Raw genomic sequence first — 20,829 nt, 5'->3', positions numbered from 1 at the left:
AATGCTTTATATTCTCATTTACTTCTGGTGTTCCTTCTATTCATTCATATAATGAAATTTTGCATTAGGATTTGCACTTTGTATGATTTACAAAGACAGAAAGAACTAGTATTTACTAATATTATTTATAGTAATAATTACTAGAAAATCATAGCTTTCCAAAATTATTAAATAATATAAGGGAGAACACTAGGAGAGACTCCTGCTAATAAGTTTAGGTTCAGGGTTGGAAGTAAATTTAAAGCTTGGAAATCAAAAACTTCAAAACTACAGTACATTCTTCTTTTATGTAAGGTCTACCCATGTTTAGAAAGGGCAATTTCTTAAAGATATTAGAAGTTAGAGGCCATATCTAATTAAACATAGTTAAGATTGAATTAGGGCTGAAGTTACCATTTGGAAACCCAGTATTTGAACAGACGAGTTTATTATGGCATTTTGTAGGGCCATCTGGGGTACAAAGGGAGAGTTGATTATTAGGGGGCAACACATTATTTTCCTTCCACTGACGAAAGGGAAGCCCTGCCAGGAATCAAAGTCACAGTCATGGCGAGGGTTAGAGAGCCCCTGGCAGCTCCTGGCTGGTGTAGTGGGACAGGATGGGCTGCCAGGTCTGCCCTGCCTTCCCAGGAGTGCCCTGGGACTTTGTCATCCTGTATGAGTGCTGCAAGAACTGATATGAGACAGAAGATGTGACAGCAGTAGTAAAGATTTAGGTTTTCTTGTAGTATATGAACTTGCCTCCTGGGTACGATGAAGGCTTGCATTAGCATTGGGGAACATGAAGGCATTCTCACACTGTCTGTCTCACTCATTCCTTGTTTCCATTTCTGAGCCTCATTTTCCTTGATGAGCCATCATGCCCGTGTCCCTTTGGAAGATGAAAATTATTTCACCCAAACGTAAATCCAGACCCAGTTGATAATTCACTTCAGGTGATCTCCCAGACCATTTGGCAGAGGGCTGCAGTGAATCTGACTTTGTCTGCCAGGGAACCCATCCCTGGAAACATTCCAACTCAGGTGTGATGGGGCTCAGAGCAACCTGATCTAGTTGAGGATGCCCCAACACTGCAGGGATGTTGGACTAGATGGCCTTTAAAGGTTCCTTCCAACCCAAACTGTTCTGTAATTCTGTGGTTCTGTGATTCTATGATTCTATGATTTCATGACATGTGTCCAACACCTGCTCATGCCCCAGAATCCCATTGCATTTTTCTGTAGATCACACTGCATAGCTCTGGTATTACACTGGTGGCTGGTGAGAAGTACACTTTAAACTGAAAAAAACCTCCAAATACAGGAATTATGTTCATGGGTTGAGTGACAGCACATCTGGTCAGAAGGAGATGCAGGCCAAACAGCTAAAGGGTAATAGACATAAGGAAAGGTGGACAAAATATTGGTCTGCTCTGATTGTGATGGTGGTCAAAGTTCTCCCAGTGGTGGAACCACAATAGTGGTGCAGACACAGCAAAGGCTTCACTGTTGTTACAAGAAACCATCAATCCTGTGTAGATCAATGGGACTGGTGCAAAGATGGACCTTAATGCACATGCTGTACAATGGTGTGACAGCCTGTTCTTTACTTGACCTGCGATGCTCACGGTATAAAAGATACTGCAAAAAACGGAAAGGGTGGACATCTCTGCCCTTTGCCACATATATAAATGGGTATGTCCAGCCATTTAATACTCTTTTTAGCTTGTAACAACCTTTAGTGATTTGTCTTATTTCCAGTAATCCTTTCCTCTCTTTTTCTTGCACAAGTTGAATATTGACAGAGGGCAATGGACTGTAATGGACAGACTGTCTGTCTGGTTTGTTTGTTCTTAGACTGTACATTGGGAAAAAGGTAAAAAGGTGACTGAGTTAGAGAAACTACCTGAAGGAGGAAGAAGATGGCTTCTTCCCATGGGAACATCTAGGCATGTCTGGAGAGCAAAACTTCCATTGACTGGAGCCTGTAGGAAAAGAGCAGAGAGAGAGTCACAGCATGAGCTGGGTGCTGCTGCTCAGATCAGGAGGCTTCCAAGAGGTGCAGGGAGCATCCATAGCTAAGAAAAGAGAAAATATACCATTCCCATAGCATTCTCCTGGAGACACTGGCTGCTCATGGCTTGGGTGGGTGTACTCTTCACTGGGTAAAAAAGTGGCTGGGTGTCTAAGCCCAAGGAGCAGTGGTGAATGGAGTTACCTCCAGCTGGCAGCCGGTCATAAGTGGTGTTCCCCGAGGCTGTTGAAGCCAGTTCGGTTTAATGTCTTTATCAACAGTCTGGATGAGGGGACTGAGTGCACCCTCAGTCAGTTTGCAGGTGACACCAAGCTGGGTGGGAGTGTTGATCTGCTTGAGGGCAGGAGGCTCTGCAGAGGGATCTGGACAGGCTGGACAGATGGGCCGAGGCCGAGTGTGTGAGGTTCAACAAGGCTCAGTGCCGGGTCCTGCACCTGGGTCACACCAGCCCCACGCAGTGCTACAGGCTGGGGCAGAGCGGCTGGGAAGCTGCCCAGAGGAAAAGGACCTGGGGGTGCTGGTCGGCAGCCGGCTGAACGTGAGCCAGCAGTGTGCCCAGGTGGCCAGGAAGGCCAACAGCCCCCCGGCTTGTGTCAGAAACCGTGTGGCCAGCAGGACCAGGGCAGTGACCGTCCCCCTGCACTGGGCACTGGTGAGGCCGCCCCTCGAATGCCGTGTTCAGGTTTGGGCCCCTCACTGCAGGAGGGACATTGAGGGGCTGGAGCGTGTCCAGAGACGGGCAGCGAAGCTGGTGGAGGGGCTGGAGCACAAGGCTTATGAGGAGCGGCTGGGGGAGCTGGGGTGGTTTAGCCTGGAGGAAAGCAGGCTCAGGGGGGACCTTATCGGTCTCTACAGCTGCCTGGAAGGAGGTTGTAGCAATGTGGGTGTCAGTTCTTCTGCCAAGTAACAAGTGATAGGACAAGGGGAAATGGCCTCAAGTTGCACCAGGGGAGGTTTAGGTTGGATATGAGGAAAAATTTCTTCACTGAAAGGGTTATTAAGCATTGGAACAGGCTGCTCAGGGGCTTGGTGGAGTCACCATCCCTGGAGGTGTTTATAAGATGTGTAGATGTGGAGCTTAGGGACATGGTTTAGCGGTGGGCTTGGCAATGCTAGGTTAACAGTTATACTTGATGATCTTGGAGGTCTTTCCCAACCTAAATGATTTTATGATTTGCTGGGATCCACAGAAGACTTTGCAGTTTCCTTTGGTCCAGAAGGTCACTGAACTGGCTGCTACAAATCCTGAACACTGAGCTGGCTCCTCTGCAAAGTATGGAAGGCAAATGGAGAGTTTTCTATAAACTTTTAACAATTTTTTTTTTTTTTGCCTAGTTAATTCACTTTGAGCTTCCTGGGTATAAAACCAAAGGATTCAGTTTTCTGAGGAAAACTGACTTCTTTGAATTTAAAAGTGTTTTTGGTCTTTTTGGGTGGTGTTCATCTCTACAGGAAAAAGATCTGGCTCAACCCATCCCAAGATATGGTGAAGGCAGATTGCTTCTCAGAAACCTAGATCACAGCAACTCTTCTGACTTCTGCATTGTATCAGTTTTGCACCTTCTGGTTTGGTGTTAATGAGATACAGCCTTTCAGCCTTCCCTTTTTGTTTTCTGAGAAAACATATCCCCTTTGTTTCCATGCATGCTTAAAACTGTTCAGAAGCGTTTAAATGAGGCACATGTCAGTGTACCAAATTAAGATGGTAGGCATAAGGAGTGCTATTGTATTTATATCTTATAAATCACCTCCATCTCCTTATCTGCTTTTTGAAAGAATAGGCTGTCAAGAGTTACCATTTGATGAAAAGGTGGCTAACAATTGCTTTTTTTTTTTGATGGTACAGCCTTGAAAAGGATTAACTGATCAGGAAGGCAAACAGGGAGGGTTTATTAGCCTCTTTGCTGTCTTGAGACTTGTTTGGTGCATTTTTTAGCACGATGTTCCACGTGTAAGAGTGTTCCTGACTGTTCTCCATAAGTTTTGCTCTGCCAGCTCTTGTAACGATTCTAATAGCCTGTTATGTGCCAGTACAGGTAATGCCACAGGAGGCTGACATGCTCTCAAATATTATGTGACGGACAGAGAACAGAAAATAATTTATCTCAGTTGTGCTTCAAATGAGCAGAAGTGAGAGCCAGACTGAGAAAACACTCCTGTTTTCCTGTCTCTGTATGGAAGCATTCCAGATAGCTGGCTACTCTGAGCAATTGTTTTCCATATAATTAAGGCAGAAACAAGAGATCAAGAGCCAAGATGTCCATAGTCAGAGATAAAATCGTGGGACACAAAGTTCAGGTGTAATGATGGAGATCTTTGTTTTAAAGTGTGATATCTGTAGAACAAGTGAAAACCCACAAGGAGGAAGGTCGTAAACTCCTTCCCCTTGCCACAAAACAGTTGTGTAAAAGTGACCTCAGCAACACTGATGCACCACACAATGAAATACATAAGAAAAATCAGTGTCTTTTGGACAGTGAAAGCCTTATTTTCTGTTCAGAAGACAGCAGATGCAAGCATCTTTACCTTAACCTATCAATTCAAACATGTTTACAAGCTGATGTTTTTTGCTTATTTTGCAGTTGGTTAAGAGAGCCTGCGTGACTTATTCTTTGTAATGGAAATATTGATCTTCAGTCCAGAAGTGCTTCATCAACTCCATGTTTTCACGAATACAAAAACATTTATATAAGTCCCAGAAGCATTACTTCCCCAGGAAAGTATTTTAACAGTCCAGCTTCACACTGGTGTTGTTATATCCCATATGATCAGTAATATTAGTAATTTAGACCTAAAAAGTGACAAGAATAAATTCTATTTTCTCTTATTCTCTGTGCCTGTACACTCCATCAGCTAAAGAATTTTCAGGGATCGGCTTTTCAATGTGGAGAAATCAACAGTTAAGCAGTCAGACTATACATACGGAGAGTTAGGTGTGCAAGAGTGGGGTATATGGAGCCACTTGTCGGCATGCAATGGTAACAGGAAATCCCAAGTGAGCAGAAGCCTTATTCCTTAGAAAGCTAAGGCTCTCCTTCTCTCTCCTGAAATTACATGCCCTTTCTCAGAAATCCCTAAAGCAGAAGAGAGACAGATCCAATACAATTTATTTAGCGTGGTGAAACACTCACTGCCATACTTAGATTTGTTCTTCCATCCGTGGAGGCGGCAGTGCAGGGAGAGCTGGGTGTGGGTTCCATAATTTCTTCTGATGAAACTTTTGCATGCTGTATGAAGTAGTTGAACGGACTTAGACTGTTCAGATGTCTCCAGTCTTTGAACTCCTCTCAAATTGCTATATGCAGAGTGGAGACAGTTTAAGAGGACTAATTGAAAGAATTTCACTCTAGCTTACTTGGGACATGGTGAAAATATAGTCCCTTGGGAAGTGGGTGGTATAGTTCAAGTCATTCTGAGATTTAACCTTGAGTGTCATATATCCTGGATAAGTGGTTTAACCTCTGAATATTTAATTAATTATAAGGACATTAAAACATCAGGATAAAAGACACAGTTCCTTTTTCTTACTTCTGTAGAAGAAACAGCTTTTTTTTTTTTTTTTGTGTGTCTAAGAACACCAGTTGCATATGGCCTCACCAGGGAGAAAGGCAATGGTATTCCTGTCATTTGGGAATTCCCTCTGAGGACAGAAGCAATTCTGGGTGTGCCCTAGTAATGTTATTGGCAAAATTTAGATACCTGGAAATTTTAGGCCTTTCTGGAGCAAGGAGCTGCTGAGTGAAGACTTCAGGTAGGTGACTTTTAGATTCAGTGTGTAAATCCTGGACCCTAACCTTTTTATGAATCTAGGTTTATATTCCCGTTCTTGCTCTTGTGCTTCTGACTGCTAAATGAGAAAAGCCTGCAGAGTGAGAACATGCACTTTCTATAATTGCAGGGTGAAATCCCCAACAAATGGCAAAACACCCACTGACTTCAGTCATGCCAGGAATTCACATGTGGTTAAAAGATAACTGGTTTTGTTTTTATTGTATGTCTTTCCCCTTTGTTCATGAGCATTGGCAGTGAACCTAACATAATGAGACTTACAGAGCTTCCGTGGACAATATTATTAAAAAAAGAAAAAGGAAGCTGTCTAATGTATCTAATAATAACTGAATGATAGCAAACTATTCACATGGTTGTCTTTGTCAGCAGGGAATGTATTTAGTGACTGAAGGAGGGGGGGCTTCCAATCTTATATTTCTGTGAAACATGCAAAGCAGTGAGCAATGAAGGATGGCAGAAAATATGCATGCCCATGTCAAACAGTATAAGTAACCTTTCATTATAATAATTCTGAAATGGTTAACTACAATTCCAAGTTAATACTTAATAAGCAATTAATGAGTAAGCATACAGACTTCTTTTCCAGCCATTACCAATCAGCCTATATTTACACATAAAAAACTTCTTACGACAAAACCCATAAATCAGATGTTTTTATAACCTAAGAATATTGTATTTAATCCAACTCAGTCGAAACATTTTTCCATCCTTTTATCTGCAAAAAGTTTTGTGTTGTTTGATCAGAAATTTTTTTGTGCCAATACTGCTTTGTTCTCACTCCTTCAAATATTTTGAAATTAAATATTGTGACTACTATGACTAATACTTCATTTCTTCTACTTGTACTTCTTCATACTATAGTGCCAGTATCTGTTGTTCTTACTTGTCATTATGTCTTTTACATTACCTTTTTTTTGTTACTAATTAAAATGTAATTGTTGTGACCAAATAGTTCCTGCCAATTAGAACACAGAACACATAGCAAAAATTCTAGCACCTACATGTCTCATGGGGTATTTTAAACTATAGTTTTACTTCAGATTAACTGATTATAAATTAACTCCATTTAGTTACTAGTTTTGTGAAATTGTTCTACATATGGCCTGCACGTTTGTTTGGCTACAGGCACTTCTGTGCTATTAAACCCAAATTTGTTGTTTTGAGCAAATGTTTATGTAATGTCCAAAGTGTTCTTCATAACAGTGTTAACAAGTAAGTAATTGATTTATAAATTACCCTAAAGTCTGTCTACTTTGGATAGTTCTCTGAGTTTATATTGCAGAATAGCACAAATGTGAACCTTTATCAGAGAATGCCTCGGCTATTGAGTTGACTCTGTTGTATTCTTTTTCTCCTGCTTCCTTATTCCCATATTTAGTAATAAACTTTACAGGAGATACTTATGAAGAAGGTATTTGAGTCCGTGGTGTCACAATGACCAAGATTTTGATGCTGGATTTGATTTCATGCACTGGTTTAGTCCAATTCCCACCCTTATGAAAAAGCTACTTGCTTAGAAAATTTGATTAGAAAAATTTTTCTCTGTGTTTCTTGGGTTTTTTTTTTTATATTTTCAGTGAACACAGCATCTGCTTACATCTTCCACAACACTAATAAATATCCTTCTGGTTGCATTCCTCCACTGTTTTTAGTTGAATGTTCATCCCTCTGGTTTTGCTGTGTAATACCTTTTCCATCACTGAATTGCACTTACTCACATGCTACTTACATATGGCGTTTTCTTTTTCTCTGTATTTTCATACAGTTTGGTTAGATGTGTTAAAACCCCCATTGCCAAGCATTCCATTTTATCTATGTGCTGGTATCTCTTCCAGATGCTACTTTTGGGATCCCATGCCTGGTCCTTCACCAATGTAATTTCTCTCCCTTCAGCAATGAGCAGGGCTTTCCTGAGGTCAGGAGAGGAAAAAGGTGTGCCTTTAAAGACCATTTCTGCCTTCCTGTGAAGGTCACCTCCTGTAAGGTGGTAAGAGCTTCTGGCTGTTCCTATTGTTATACAGGACAGCTTTGATTCTAAACAGAAAAGTGTCTGCAACATATAGGATGCAATGGCCTTTGGGCTGCTTCCCCCCCTCCGAGGCACTGCACACCAGAGTCTGTTCTCAGCACAGACTGGAATCTTTTGCATGGATCCAATTATATGCAGATGGGTGGGACTCGGTTCATAAATGGGATTCCAAACTGCTGCTAAACCCTTGCATGATGAAATGTTAATATTTCATAATTAAGAATATTACACAGAAATCATGTCATTATGTTATGTGTAATTTTTCCCATTCATCAAATTTTAGATTGTATTTTGCATTATTTTTTGGATACATGTAAGCATTTTTCATCCAATTTTGTTGAATAATTACTTATCTGTCATCTGTTAATGTCTGTTTGATAGCTAAACAGCCAAGTCCTGGCATCATAGCTAGGGATATTTGCTAGTTTACTGCTGTTGCTTTCATATTCATTGTTTGTTCTGTAATGGCCCTTAAACATTTCCCATGCATATTTGTACTAGAATGATTCTTTACATAATGCCTTAGAGGAAAACTAGGTTCTTCTAATAGCAATTAAAATTAGCAATGATATTAGGCTAAGAATTTTAAATCACATTTTGCTCCTGTGCAAATTCCCTTTTATAATTAAAAAAACCCCAATTTTCAATGATGTTGTCTACCTCATGCATAATACACAGCTTCAATGATTTACTTCTTGTTTTGGCACAGGCACAGTTGAATGATATAAGAGCAAATTTTGTTTTTCTGCGTTAATAGCTTGTATTGTCTGTATAATGAACCCTGTCTGAGCTTCAGCAGGAGAGTTACGCAGTTCATGCACTTCTGTTAGTGAAAAATTTCTTGCTTGTTTTCCAGGAAATTTGTCATATCTGCAGTCTGGAAGACAGTCATTCACACAAGTATTGGGAAGAGACAAGTCTAGAGCTGGGTTATCTTGTTGAGGTGGTTGTTACCAAGTGGATACAGAAAATAGAAGTGTGGAACAAAATTGTGGGATCACTAATGGTATTGAAAGGTGTTCCCAGTCATGCTACACAGTTTGATAAAAGGCACTGCGATGTTTCCATGGGATCAGATAAAGAATGATGCCATGCTTGAAGATGCTCAAAGAAGAGGCTTTTTGTAGCCAGAAGTAGATTTTTCTTTTTCTTTTTTTTTTCTTTCTTTCTTCTTTTTAAGAGAAGAATGGCAAAGAAGTAGCAGTGAGGTTTACAAGATAGATCAGGAATTTGAGATATCTGGATTTTTGGGATATTTGACCATTTGGAATTATTCCAGAAACTGAGCACCTTTTAAGTTTCTTTATAAAGAAACAGTTCAAGTCAAAAAGGGAAGCTGGAAGAAGCTTGTGTAACCTCCAAACTCAAAGTTCATTATACAGCAAATAAGGCAAAAGAGGGTAAAGCAAGACTTACAGGTAAAGGGATACCAAAGATCCTTGAAGAAAGAACGGATGCAGTTAAGAGTAGGTCACAGTTGAAAGGCAACAGAGCCACTGGAAGGCAGCAGAGGTAGGGAAAAGACCCTGTTGAGGAAAAGGCACTAGGCAGTGAGGAATTATTGAAGTGCTTGTATATTAATGCAGGCCAACATACACTGCTGATTTATTTTTATGTTTCTGAGGGGGAGGCTAGTATAATTTTGTTTGCCAGTTCTTTTAAGCTATGTAAGATTGATCATAAATATTTGTGATAAGTCATTATCTGTTAAGCAGATTGCTTAAAAATAAATATCTTTTACATAGAAAGTGTTTGTAAGATCAGTAAGTGGATCAAGGTGTAGGAAATTTATTTTTGTAGTAATAAAAAATGTATAAGTGCATGCCTCTGTATGCTTAGATTCAAACTGAGTGTTTAGATCCTAAGTTTACAGTGAAACATAGTCACAGAAAATAAACAAAGTCAAGGTTGAACACACATGCTTTGCTTCACACATTTGTGTTCTCATAAAACACAGAGGTTTGTCAGCCGTTCTGTGGGTTATGTAGGTAGAAAAACAAGTTAAAACTCTCAGTGTAGTCATTTCACTTTTACATATGGGAGTCCTAGAAGCTAAACTGCAGTGAATACCAACTGGAAATCAGAGGATGGAAGAAAAGAAAGTGCTCTCTGGGGACTCACATGTGACACAGATGCTCAAATAGGGCTTGCAAATAGGGCTTGCAAAAGCTGAAGACCATCTTTAGTATTGAGGTACAGCTAAGCTTCTACCCTTTCTGAAAAATGTCAAGAGAATTTATATAGATTAAGTGATGCCATACAGTGTTTAGGGATTTTCTGTAAGTCCCTAGCAAGTTGTATCTGTCTAACTAGGCAGATTCCATCCATGAGATTTGGGAAAACAAAACAACATAAAGAGAAAGGAGAACGGGCTGATGATGTTCTTGTTCATTCGATTCTGCTTAGTCATTCATGGGTCTCCATCCCAAGCACTGTGTGAGAGTAAAGACAGATCAGATGTGCTTTGGAGAAGTTTTGTAGGCACTGAGATGATGCTGCTTTCTGCAGAGACACATTTGATAAGGCTTGGGTCAGGGAGTATATGAAATACACTGGGGCTAAGTCCCAGCATGACAAATCCAATATTCTAAGCTTGCATCCTTTTTACTATCAGTAGGTAGTTTTTTCTGTTTATAATAGCACTGTCTGTCATACAGATTCTGAGGGTATGTAGTAAAGATGGAGCAGTTCAAGTTAAGAAGACAAAGACTTGTTCCTTTACTTTTATTCAAGCAAAATCTGGATGAGCCAGAGGGATTTTCCTTGAATGGATACTATCTGAAAAGTATTTTTTGCATTAAGCTGAAGCTATAAAAACAACAAAGAGCAAAAAGGGTACAAATAAATAGCGCAAGTAAGTAATATTGAGGTTATAATCTCTCTTTCTTTACAGTTTGCATATATCTTGGTCTGGTGAGGAATAGAAATATCACAGAACCCCAATTATTCAGATAACCTGGACAACCTAAACAAACACCATTCCTAAAGAAATATTTGGCCTGGAGAAAGTAGTATTTTTTGCTTACTCAGCACCCAGAGCACTGTACCTCAGTGTCCATATGTGGAAGAACTGAAGCTGCAGCTATACTTATGAGAATTCTGGGACTGGAGGAAAATGGTTTTTCATGTGCCCTCAACTTTAGAAATTGCTCCTGACCTTAGTCCTGGATTATTTTCTCCCTCAGGGCATGCTGTAAGGCCCCTCTTCTACTTCACTCCTTTTCAGGAGTTGAGGAAAGGGATGGAAAGCAGGAATGAAGTATGGCTTGCTCGTTGTGTGATTACTGGGCATGGGGTGAAGGGAACGTTAAGGAATACATCGATTTGGGTACCTAAAGTCGTAGACTGGGTTCATATTAATTGTTCATATTAATTTCTATAAATAAACCCAAAAGATATACACTGAAAAAAATATTTGAAAGGAAATCACACTTTTTTGAGGGCATTTCCTTGACTAGAGTTTCAGTGGAGTTATGGCAAATGCTACTGCCTCACCCTGAATTGCCGTGTGGAAATGTTTTCAGTATAGAAACTCAACAGCCAAAAGAATCTCTTTTCCAAGATCTTTTCAACATTACACAGAAACTATACACCTTTTCAAGATCTTTTCAACATTACACAGAAACTATACACCTTTCTCTGCTTCAGCAAAATAGAACTTCTTCATTATATTGTGTGAACCTTTTAAACACATTACCTAAAGAATTTACAGCAACTAAAACATGAGTCGTGGCAGCCTGTGGCAATGAGAGTCATGTTATCTCTGGGTGGTGTGAAAGAGAAGTGGTGCAACTGGCACTCAAGGGCTTCAGTTTACTATTTACTGTGTCTTATGCCAAGGTGGTACGACATAAAGCAAGCTGCCATTCTTTGATAGAAAGAGAATTAAGTTTTAATATTATAGAGTTGTCTGTTGAGGCTTGCGAAAAACAATATTTTGGATATGTTCTGTTCCTCTTCATAACAGCATCACTGTCATGCCTCTCGCTATGGTTTAGGAAGTAAGTGTGCTCACGATGTACAGTTCCCCAGTATGATGGCTTAATAGTCAGAAAACATTCCTGTGAATATTCCTATTCATTAATGAAGACATAAATGAACCATATAAATGGCCAAGAAAAACATATGTCAAGTATTGTATTAGATATTATATATATACTTTTGAAAATTCAATGTAAGGAATTGCAATAAACCTAATACCACTCTCAGACAGCTTAAACTCCAGTTAAATTTTTGTGCAGTGGTGCTTTCTATTAACAAGTCATCTCTGAAGGTCTAAGGTTGGACGATAGGAGACGATAGGCCCAGGGATTTAGGTAAAATTTAGGTCAAATGAATGCATCTATAAAGCATGTTTCAGAAAATGTTCTAAAAAGTAAAATCAGTTGTAGTGCAATCTACAGCTCAGCAGATTATACAACCTATGTTTCACTAGGAGAAAGTAATCTGAAGAACATTTTTATTCAAAAGAGAAACTAAACAAACAGGAAAAAAAATTATATTCTAATGATTTGGAAAGCCCATTTTGGATCTTTTTTTTTTTTTTAAGATCAAAATGCTGGTTTAAGATTTTGGGCTAAGAGTTTTTGATTACGTTATTAAAATAAGAAATTAGTAATTAAAGTGGTGTTTAAAAATATGACGTCAAATGTTTAAAAGCCTTCATAACACAGTATTCAGTGCTTTCAAAATAAGGAATTTCATTAAAAAGGAAAATATGAAACAAAAATATTGTGACCTTTTTATTCTCCCCAGTCAGTTCTGTTTCTGGCTGAATTTATTAGATGATTTTATCCAAAGTTCCCTGGTTCCAGTCCCCCCATAGTTCATTTACTTTCCACAAAAACTTATTTGCCCAGCTCTAAAGCCAGCCTTAAATCTCACCTCCTTTGTAACTACTCCTTGGAAACAGACCAAATTTCTTTTGGTCTTGCAAGATTCAGAAAAGGTAGTTTGGTAGGTGACTGTATTCTCAAGACCTGTATTTTTCTTTTTTTTTCAAAGAAAAAATGTTAATGCTGTGATGTCTAGTCAGTGGTGTACAGATGGTGATAGTCAATGGGTACAGTTAATATGTTGCAATAATGTAATATTTCATATCCTGACCTTTGAAAATTGATGTCATATATATCCTGCACATAGCAAATGTAACTGTTCCATAAAGGTTGGAGGAGTTCCTGAAACATTTCATGAACATTATCAGTGTGGTTTCTGCACCCGCAAAATGAAGAGAGAGGCTTTATGGAAAAGGATGATGTTTTCCAGAGACACTAATTATTTTTTGGTTTTGGTAGTCAAAATATAATGTATGAAATGGGCCTACTTTTTTTTTTTCTCTTCTATTTCAGAAAATAAGAAGCATGTTTTTTCAAAGTGTTTCAACTTGAGACTCACAAAACAAAGCCAGATTTTACAAGATTTTACAGAACAGAATAATCCTATGTGCGTTTTTCCTACAATGTTACAAATTTTTGGTTTGATTTAATCATGTGCACAACATTATAATGATCATCCCTTTACATGTACGGCATCAAGCATGACCATGGTGCTTTACGTATACACCAAGGGCACTGCCTATTACCTATATATAACCCAATTTGGAGTGGTTCAGTATAGAAAGCAGAATCTGCTCCCGTGTTGGGGAGGTCTTGGCTCAGTTTCCCTGGACATACCTGGGCATTTCCACGTGGCTGATACATGTAAGTGAAAGCAGGTATATTTACTGCTGTTCTTTCATCAGGATTCCTGAAAACAGAAAGGACACCACCACCACCACCACCCCCCCCCCCCCCAGCGCTATAGAAATAAGTTTTCAGGGACACGTTCAATCAATGCATCCCTAAGCTGACTTTGAGTCTCCCCCTCCCCTCTGCTTTCAACCCATGTAGCTGTTCTGGCTCTGTGTGCAGAACTACAGGATGTATTAAATTTGATTGTTAAAAAAAGTCTTCTAAAATCTTTTTCAGACTGATAAAAATAACATTTGATTCTAAACTAACTGAAGGTGAGTTAGTGGCAGAGGTACTGCAGCAATCCTCATAGAAAAAAGTAATAATTAAATGCCTTTCAAACACTCGGATTCAAGCCCCAGAGCTACATCATTTAAAAGCTGTACTTCCTGAAGCCCATTATGAAGTACTTATAGAGACTGAATAGTAGTCAAACTAAGCACTAGCAGTCTAAAGTAAATGAAAATAATCAAAGGAAGCAGCATAGCGTACAGTACAATTTATAGAAAGTCAGGATGAAAATAGGTGAGGAGTCAATGTATACACTAAATTATATACATTGGTGTCTATTTAACATCTAGTGTCTGTCAAGTATTTGCTTTATTTACTGTGAAAGCTAAAAAGGAAAATGAATAATAAAATATTTAAGAGTCAGTGTAAATGGAAAAAATGTTTTCCCAAGATAATGGACTCCTCCAGCTATGTGGCAATGAAGCAGAGCAGAAACATTTATTTTCCAGGCAGAAGGCATCTCTTCTGAGATAAATTTCTGTGACAATGATCATAAAGTAGGCATACAATATAATTAATCTGAAGGTAACCTGCTTTTATACCTAGCGCGCTGAAGGAGCAGCGGTGGCTGTTCCCTGTGGCCTGGCTCCCCGCAGCCCGGCTGTCCTGCCCGAGCCCTGCTTCTCGCACTGGGCTCACTGCGCTTTGCAGTCTCCCTGAGAGCGGTGCTGGCTGAAAACGCCGCCTTCCGAACAGCAGTGATGTTTGCTGCGTGCGGGGTAGGGGGCACGCTTTGGCAGACTGCTTTTTCCTGTAGAAATCTCCTTTATTTGCTTCCTATGAATGGAAACCTTTGCTATGGAAGAAATTTCTAACCCTCTTTTCCAATGATTTTTGTAGGTGACTTTGCTTTTCCCCACAGTTATTTTTTATGTATGTATGTATTTTTATTTTTTATGTAACAGCTTCCCACCTGCCTGTTTGCCTCAGAATGATGCTCCCCCCAGACCTTCCAAACACAACTGCAGCCAGGTTTTTAAACTCCCTCCCCATGCACCCCTTATGCTTTACTCTGGGCACAATCAGCACTTTGTTTTCCTCGTGACTTCTCACAGCTTAGGTCTCAACATCTTATAGTCTCAGATTTAATGCCTTTTTGATGGTGCAGGCTGTTTGAAATCTCCCTGGCGTCCCCACCTTTCTCAGTGCTTCCTCTTTCTTAGTCTTTCTTCAACATTTTTAACAATCCTTTTACAATTTATCATATTTAAATGTCAGCTCTGCCTAGGTTGTTTTGTTTTTTTTTAAAGGTCTAAACATGTATTTCTTTACCAATTTCAGAAATATTTAGCTTTGCCTTGGTAGTAATTCCCTTCCATTCTTCCAGGAAAACAGTCACTAACCTAAAAATGTAACTCGGTAAATGCAATTTTAATTACTGTATAAAACACTTAACTGGGATATTGTTACTAGGAAGTATTCAGAGTCAAATAAATAAGTAAATACAACCTGGTGACACTTGCAAAAATATGCAGGATAAACTCCAGGAACTCAGAATTAAAGTCTGATTATTAATAAATAACATAATATACATAACATATAATGTATACATAATATACATATATATATATAACATATATTAATAACATAAATTAAATGTCACCCCAGGTACTAGCTCCCTTGCTTGGCCAGGTCAGGCACAACTTGTCACAACTTCCCCTTATGATCTGAAGTACATGAGTAGAGGTACTTGATGCTGGGACTATTTGATCTTAAAATGTCACTGAGGCTATTTGTGCCGGGTCATATAACTTCAAACAAAGTATTTTAAACTTTTCTCCCTCCATTCTTCTTATCAGATAGGTGGATAACTCTGTTATTGCTTACTGTAAAACCAGCAAACACCACTTTTCCTTTTATCTTAAATCACAGCTTTCCTAAAGTGACACTATTGTCTACTTTAAAAAAAGGATATTATGGATATGTGTACAATAATAGTAGTAATAAAACCTGCTAGACTGCCCAGAAGTGTCTTTAACACTGAATATTTCCATTACTATTGCTCTGCCTTATGGCCACAGTCAGTAAATGCAGAAATAGCTGGGGACTCTCACTACATCTCTGCTCCACTTCTACGTTTCATAGCTATCATTCAAGTTATGTTAAAACATTTCACGACAATAAGAGGACTCTGGCATTAGCTTATGCAACTTTAGGAGTCAATTTTTCAGTATTTGTAGCCAGATTTGGTTTCAATCTATCGGCAACGTGCAGGTTTGTAAGAGCACTGGTATGGCAGAGGCAGGTACCCAGCCTGGCTCGGTTGGCCCTAGGGCCAGAGCCAGAGGTGGCGGATAGCAGTGCTGTAGAGAGAACTGGGGTAGCTCCTGCAAGCCAGCTCAGGGCTTGAAGGCTGAGGTAATTCTCTGTACCAATTACAGGTACTGGATGACCAAACTGGACAACACTGCTATTCATAGCGTGGGTTTACCACCTTAGGTCTCAGTGACACTGGGGAGACAGTGCTGTTGGGTGAATTGCATTTGGCACAGGCATTAAAACATTCAGAGGCATAAAACCAGGATAAAAATATCCCCATCTAGCCCAAAGGAATAAAAACAACTTGGGAAAAGACAAACATTCTGGTAAACTAATGGAGTCTGATATAAGGTGTGTTGCAATGGTACGGTGCGTGCTATGCTTTCCTTAAAAATCAGGTATTTACATGTGATCGTCCAATTCGGACTCTTTATTTAAATTTGAACCTGTGTCTTGACTACATTCCTCTCCCATCATGTAAGACTCAACCCTTTTAAACACAGTAATATATCTCAGCCCTAGGTGAAACCAATTTCTCAACTTTGGCTGAAAATCAGAGGTGTAAGAAGACAAATGTTTGGTTAGATTATGATTACTGCCTGTACAACTGAGAACACAGTGAATTGAAGATTGTTACATAAGTAAGGGTAAAGAAAAGGTCCCCATATGCATTTTATCTACATTTAAGAAAACAAAACCTAAACTACACTTGAGGCCACTGGAGGTGAACCTTGCAAATCTGAATTAATTTACAGGAAGCTCAGGAAAGCAAATGTGGGCTGTTGTAGTCACCCTTACTTGTTGTTTGAAATTTTCCACCTATTTAGATAGGAAGAAAAAGGAAAACCCATCACACCAGTTCAGCTCTTGCCGACTTATTATTTTCATGGCACTCACTGACTATATTTCAAAAGCTGCACAGACTGGTTGTATCTACACAAGGGAGAACAGAAGTTTAAAACAGTCATTATAGTGCCAGGCTAGATCTTCCTTTCCTGAGTGGCACAGAGGATGGCCAGAAAAGCCCTCCCTCCCCCCCGAGATATCTGAAGAAACAGTACCCTGCAGTTCCTCATAATCACATCTTTTGTTTTGTATTACTGTGGTTATAATTATTATTTCCACGGAGCCCAGGAGGCCTAAGCAAGGATGAAAATCTTATTCTGTACCTCCAAACAGATATTTGGAAAGACAAATCTATTTCCAGAGAAAATTGTATTTGAAAGATGAGAAAGGTTGTTTTCAATCCTGGTGAGTGAGCAGGTGAGCATACTCAAATAAGCCCTCACAATTAAATGATTATTCAACTCAAACAGGTGTTTTCCAGGCAAATAAAGAAACACGTATATTCACATCAACATAGGGAGCCATGGTCTACCTCCTGCTTCTGAAAATTTGGCTCTATGTACATGGAAGTGGAAAACAACAGCTGTGAAGGAGGGAATTTGGAATACAAATGAACACCAGACCCAGCTGTAGATTTGCATTCTTTAACATCTGGTGCTGAGTAGAGACTGGGGAATTCTGTGACAACATGAGATTTTATGCATTTGTCAGCTAAATCTAGCATCTCTCTTTGGGACATTTGCATGGATGAGGTTGATCTCAGAGAGCTGTTTTAAGCCAGAACAAAATAAAGGAAGAGGATTGTTTCTGATTCGGGCTCTCAATTTGTATGCAGAGCTGGGAGGTTGCATGGAGCTTGCCTTGAATTGGTATCACACATCTGTTCTGCCAAAAATTTGCAAGATAGCTTCCACAAAACACCAACATGTTTGATTTCAGAAGTACTGTGGCTTGAGGCTCCATTAAAGCCTTTCGGTGCATAATTAAAAAGGTTAAGAGTGTGTGCCTGTGTACGTGTGTAGGTGGGGAATTCAACTAAAGGAGAGAGACCAATACAATTTAAAAAAGGGATTTTCAACACTTCTCTGAAGATTATTGAAATATCACAATAAACCCAGATACTCAAGGAAAAGAAGGTTTGTGACCATATGACACAGTCCCTTGAACAGAAGTAATTCTGCCCTTATGTTTGTAATTTTACCTCATTTCATTACAGCTGATTTTTGTTTGAGATGATAAAAAGTCTTGTGCCTTATGCGAAGCCAGTTTGTATCACCATGGTTTACATGCAAACAAAGGAACAAGAGTTTGAGTACCAAAGACATTACACATCATTATACATTGTAAATCCTCATGTGCTCTTTTTAGGATTATTGCTATGTATTGTTGGACACTGCACATTGTAAAACAGCATTGCAAAGTTAAATCAGATCACTAATTAATGGAATTTTATTTTAATCTGTACTGCTTGGTAACAATGGCATTCTTAAGACAGGAGCTAGTTAATTTGATTTTAACTGGATTCTTCTTTATATGCCACCAGGATAAACACAAGACTTCACATGAAAGCATTTAACTTTTCTTCCTCATAACTGTGGGTACTCAAGAGTGGGTGTAGGCTGAGGCTGGATAAAGATGCTGTGAAGTCTGTGGCTGCGACCTTTCCACCTTAGACATCAGAGAGCACACATTGTGCAGCAGATAGTGCTAATGAACACTGCCTTTTCCTGAGGAACTCATGCTTCACAGTCCCTGCTCTGGCCTATTGCGTAATCTGGAGTGGTGTAAAAATGATTGACAGTGCAGAAGATGAAATAAGCCTTCCCCCTTCCTTCCTCATCTTCCTCTCAGATAGGCTGCTTGAACTGATTTTGTTTTGGGGTGATCCTTGTTCCAAGTGATTCTTGCACCAAAAGGAATGCAAAGAGCTTTTTACAGCTGCTGGTCACAGACCATGTATGTGGACTCAGATATCCATCAACAGGACCATTTTTATGACGTTGCCTAGTCTCCATTACCTGCACACACTAATGAAGTTTGACCCATTTTCAGGTACAGTGATTTAACAAGGTCTTGTGTTAGAGTTTGGGTGTCGATTTTTTTTTTTTTAGTGGAAAGTGCTATCATGCTTTTGCCATGAATATATGAAGAAATACCCTGAACTGCTTCGGCTGCCAGTTGTCTCTCTGCAATAATCCTTGTGCTACACATGTGGTGGGAAATGTTTCTGTAATACAGCCCCTCATTCCTTTAATTATGGCTTATTACCCCATGAAGGATAAAAAAGAACTAAAGCTCTTAAATATACCTTGTTAATGACAGCTGTAAATGTACATATTACTTTAACAGTGCTGTGATTGAGTCTGGTATGCTGACTAAAGGTCCACAGTTTTCTAAAAATACACTCTTGTAACTTTGAAACAGACACAGGTGAAAGTTTACCTGAAGAAAATAGGCTTTGCTGACAAGTTGTGGCTGACAAATGGTAACCCTCAATTTCTGAGAAATTCCTGGTTATAAATCAGGTGTGAGAGAAACCTTACTCCCTTGAGATGACCGCCAAGATTTTGCCCTGGATACAGATGCAGCTTCTTAAAGACAGAGTGTTACTTACAGCCTATAATATACCTGCTATTTTTTATAATGCCTCTCAACAACCAAATAATAGAAATATTTGTTTATATTAGAAAGTGTTGTGTTGTGTGTGTCTGTCCATGCATGTGAATGTAGCCCTTGCATGTAATCCTCAACATGTGTGTGGCCATGATAGGTGCTACTCTGGTCATGTAATCAATTAAGTCAAGGCTCACCCTAACACTCAAGCCCAGGGTGTGCACCCATCAACCTTTCTAAAACTGGAGCACTAGATTACACCTAGATGACACACCTAAGCAAGGGACTGGCATTAACCTCGTGCTAGATTTAAATCATTCCAGGCAGTCTGTTTTGGATTTCCAAATGGGCTGTGTTTCCAATTGTTCTAATGCGTTAATTCACTTGGTATCCATTTCCTCCTGTCAGCTGCTTTTGGGAAATAAATCATGCATTGTTATTTTAGCTTTGTTCATCCTATTAAAGGTTTAGGAAATGCAGCTGAAGATTATCTGGAGTTTTGTATGGCAGGGGTTGACCTGCAGCAATGGGACAATCATCAATCACATCTTGAAAGAGTTGCAAACTGCCAAATGCTTATTCATTTTATTTTCATTCTGCAGCATAGTATTTAAAAATGTTTTCCACCATTCATGCAGAGAGGTAAAACCAAACGTGTAATCTGAAGAATTTTATTTAAAAAGTCCATTTCAGTATAAATGTCATCTACCCAATGAAGGTGGATATACCAATAAACTACAAATTCCACATTTACCAGCTGCACATTAGAAGCCTTCTCCATTCCCTTCTTGCTTGGTTGTAGAGATTAAATTGACAATGCCATGATGATTTGCATGTGCTTTCATAGTGCTGTTGTTAGGCTAGGTGCGGAGTGGGGATGGATGTAATGCTTCCATCCCACAGCATCTGCCAATACTGGACTCACAAAAGAGCATTGTCCAGAAGGAGCCTAGATTACCCCAAATGCTGCTCTCACTCAGCTCCACAGTGCAGCCTTCACCTGTGATTTGTCAAGACCTGTCCCCTGCTTCCCAATATGATATTAAAGACGGCAGTACCTGTATCCTCTAATTCACCTGGGTGAGAGGCACTACTGTTAACTGGTTCTGACTGAGTTTAGAAAGCAAAGCTCACTGGGTTGCCTCTGATTCCTGCTTAAGAGCTGGAAAAACTCCCATGAGAGACAGCTCCTGTCTAGTAACCTATTAATTGGCAGCAGTAGCCTTCCCTGCTTTTCCCAATCCCTCCACCACTTCCAGA

General features: G+C 39.5%; 1 long non-coding RNA gene across 1 annotated transcript in view; it reads right to left on the bottom strand.

Annotated features, from left to right (window-relative positions):
- Positions 1–742: 742 nt before the first annotated feature.
- LOC121085147 overlaps positions 743–20,829 on the bottom strand; it is a 30,071-nt gene continuing 9,984 nt past the window's right edge. Inside the window, exons 2-3 of the long non-coding RNA XR_005826962.1 lie at positions 1,885–1,963; positions 743–871 (exon numbers count right to left, since the gene is read on the bottom strand). This is a non-coding gene — a long non-coding RNA (uncharacterized LOC121085147). The remainder of the gene's footprint in view (positions 872–1,884; positions 1,964–20,829) is intronic.

This window comes from Falco naumanni, chromosome 3, assembly GCF_017639655.2.
Source record: "Falco naumanni isolate bFalNau1 chromosome 3, bFalNau1.pat, whole genome shotgun sequence".
Classification (NCBI taxonomy): Eukaryota; Metazoa; Chordata; class Aves; order Falconiformes; family Falconidae; genus Falco; species Falco naumanni.
The sequence above is the reverse complement of the archived record's forward strand: the minus strand, read 5'-3'. Positions and strand labels throughout refer to the sequence as shown.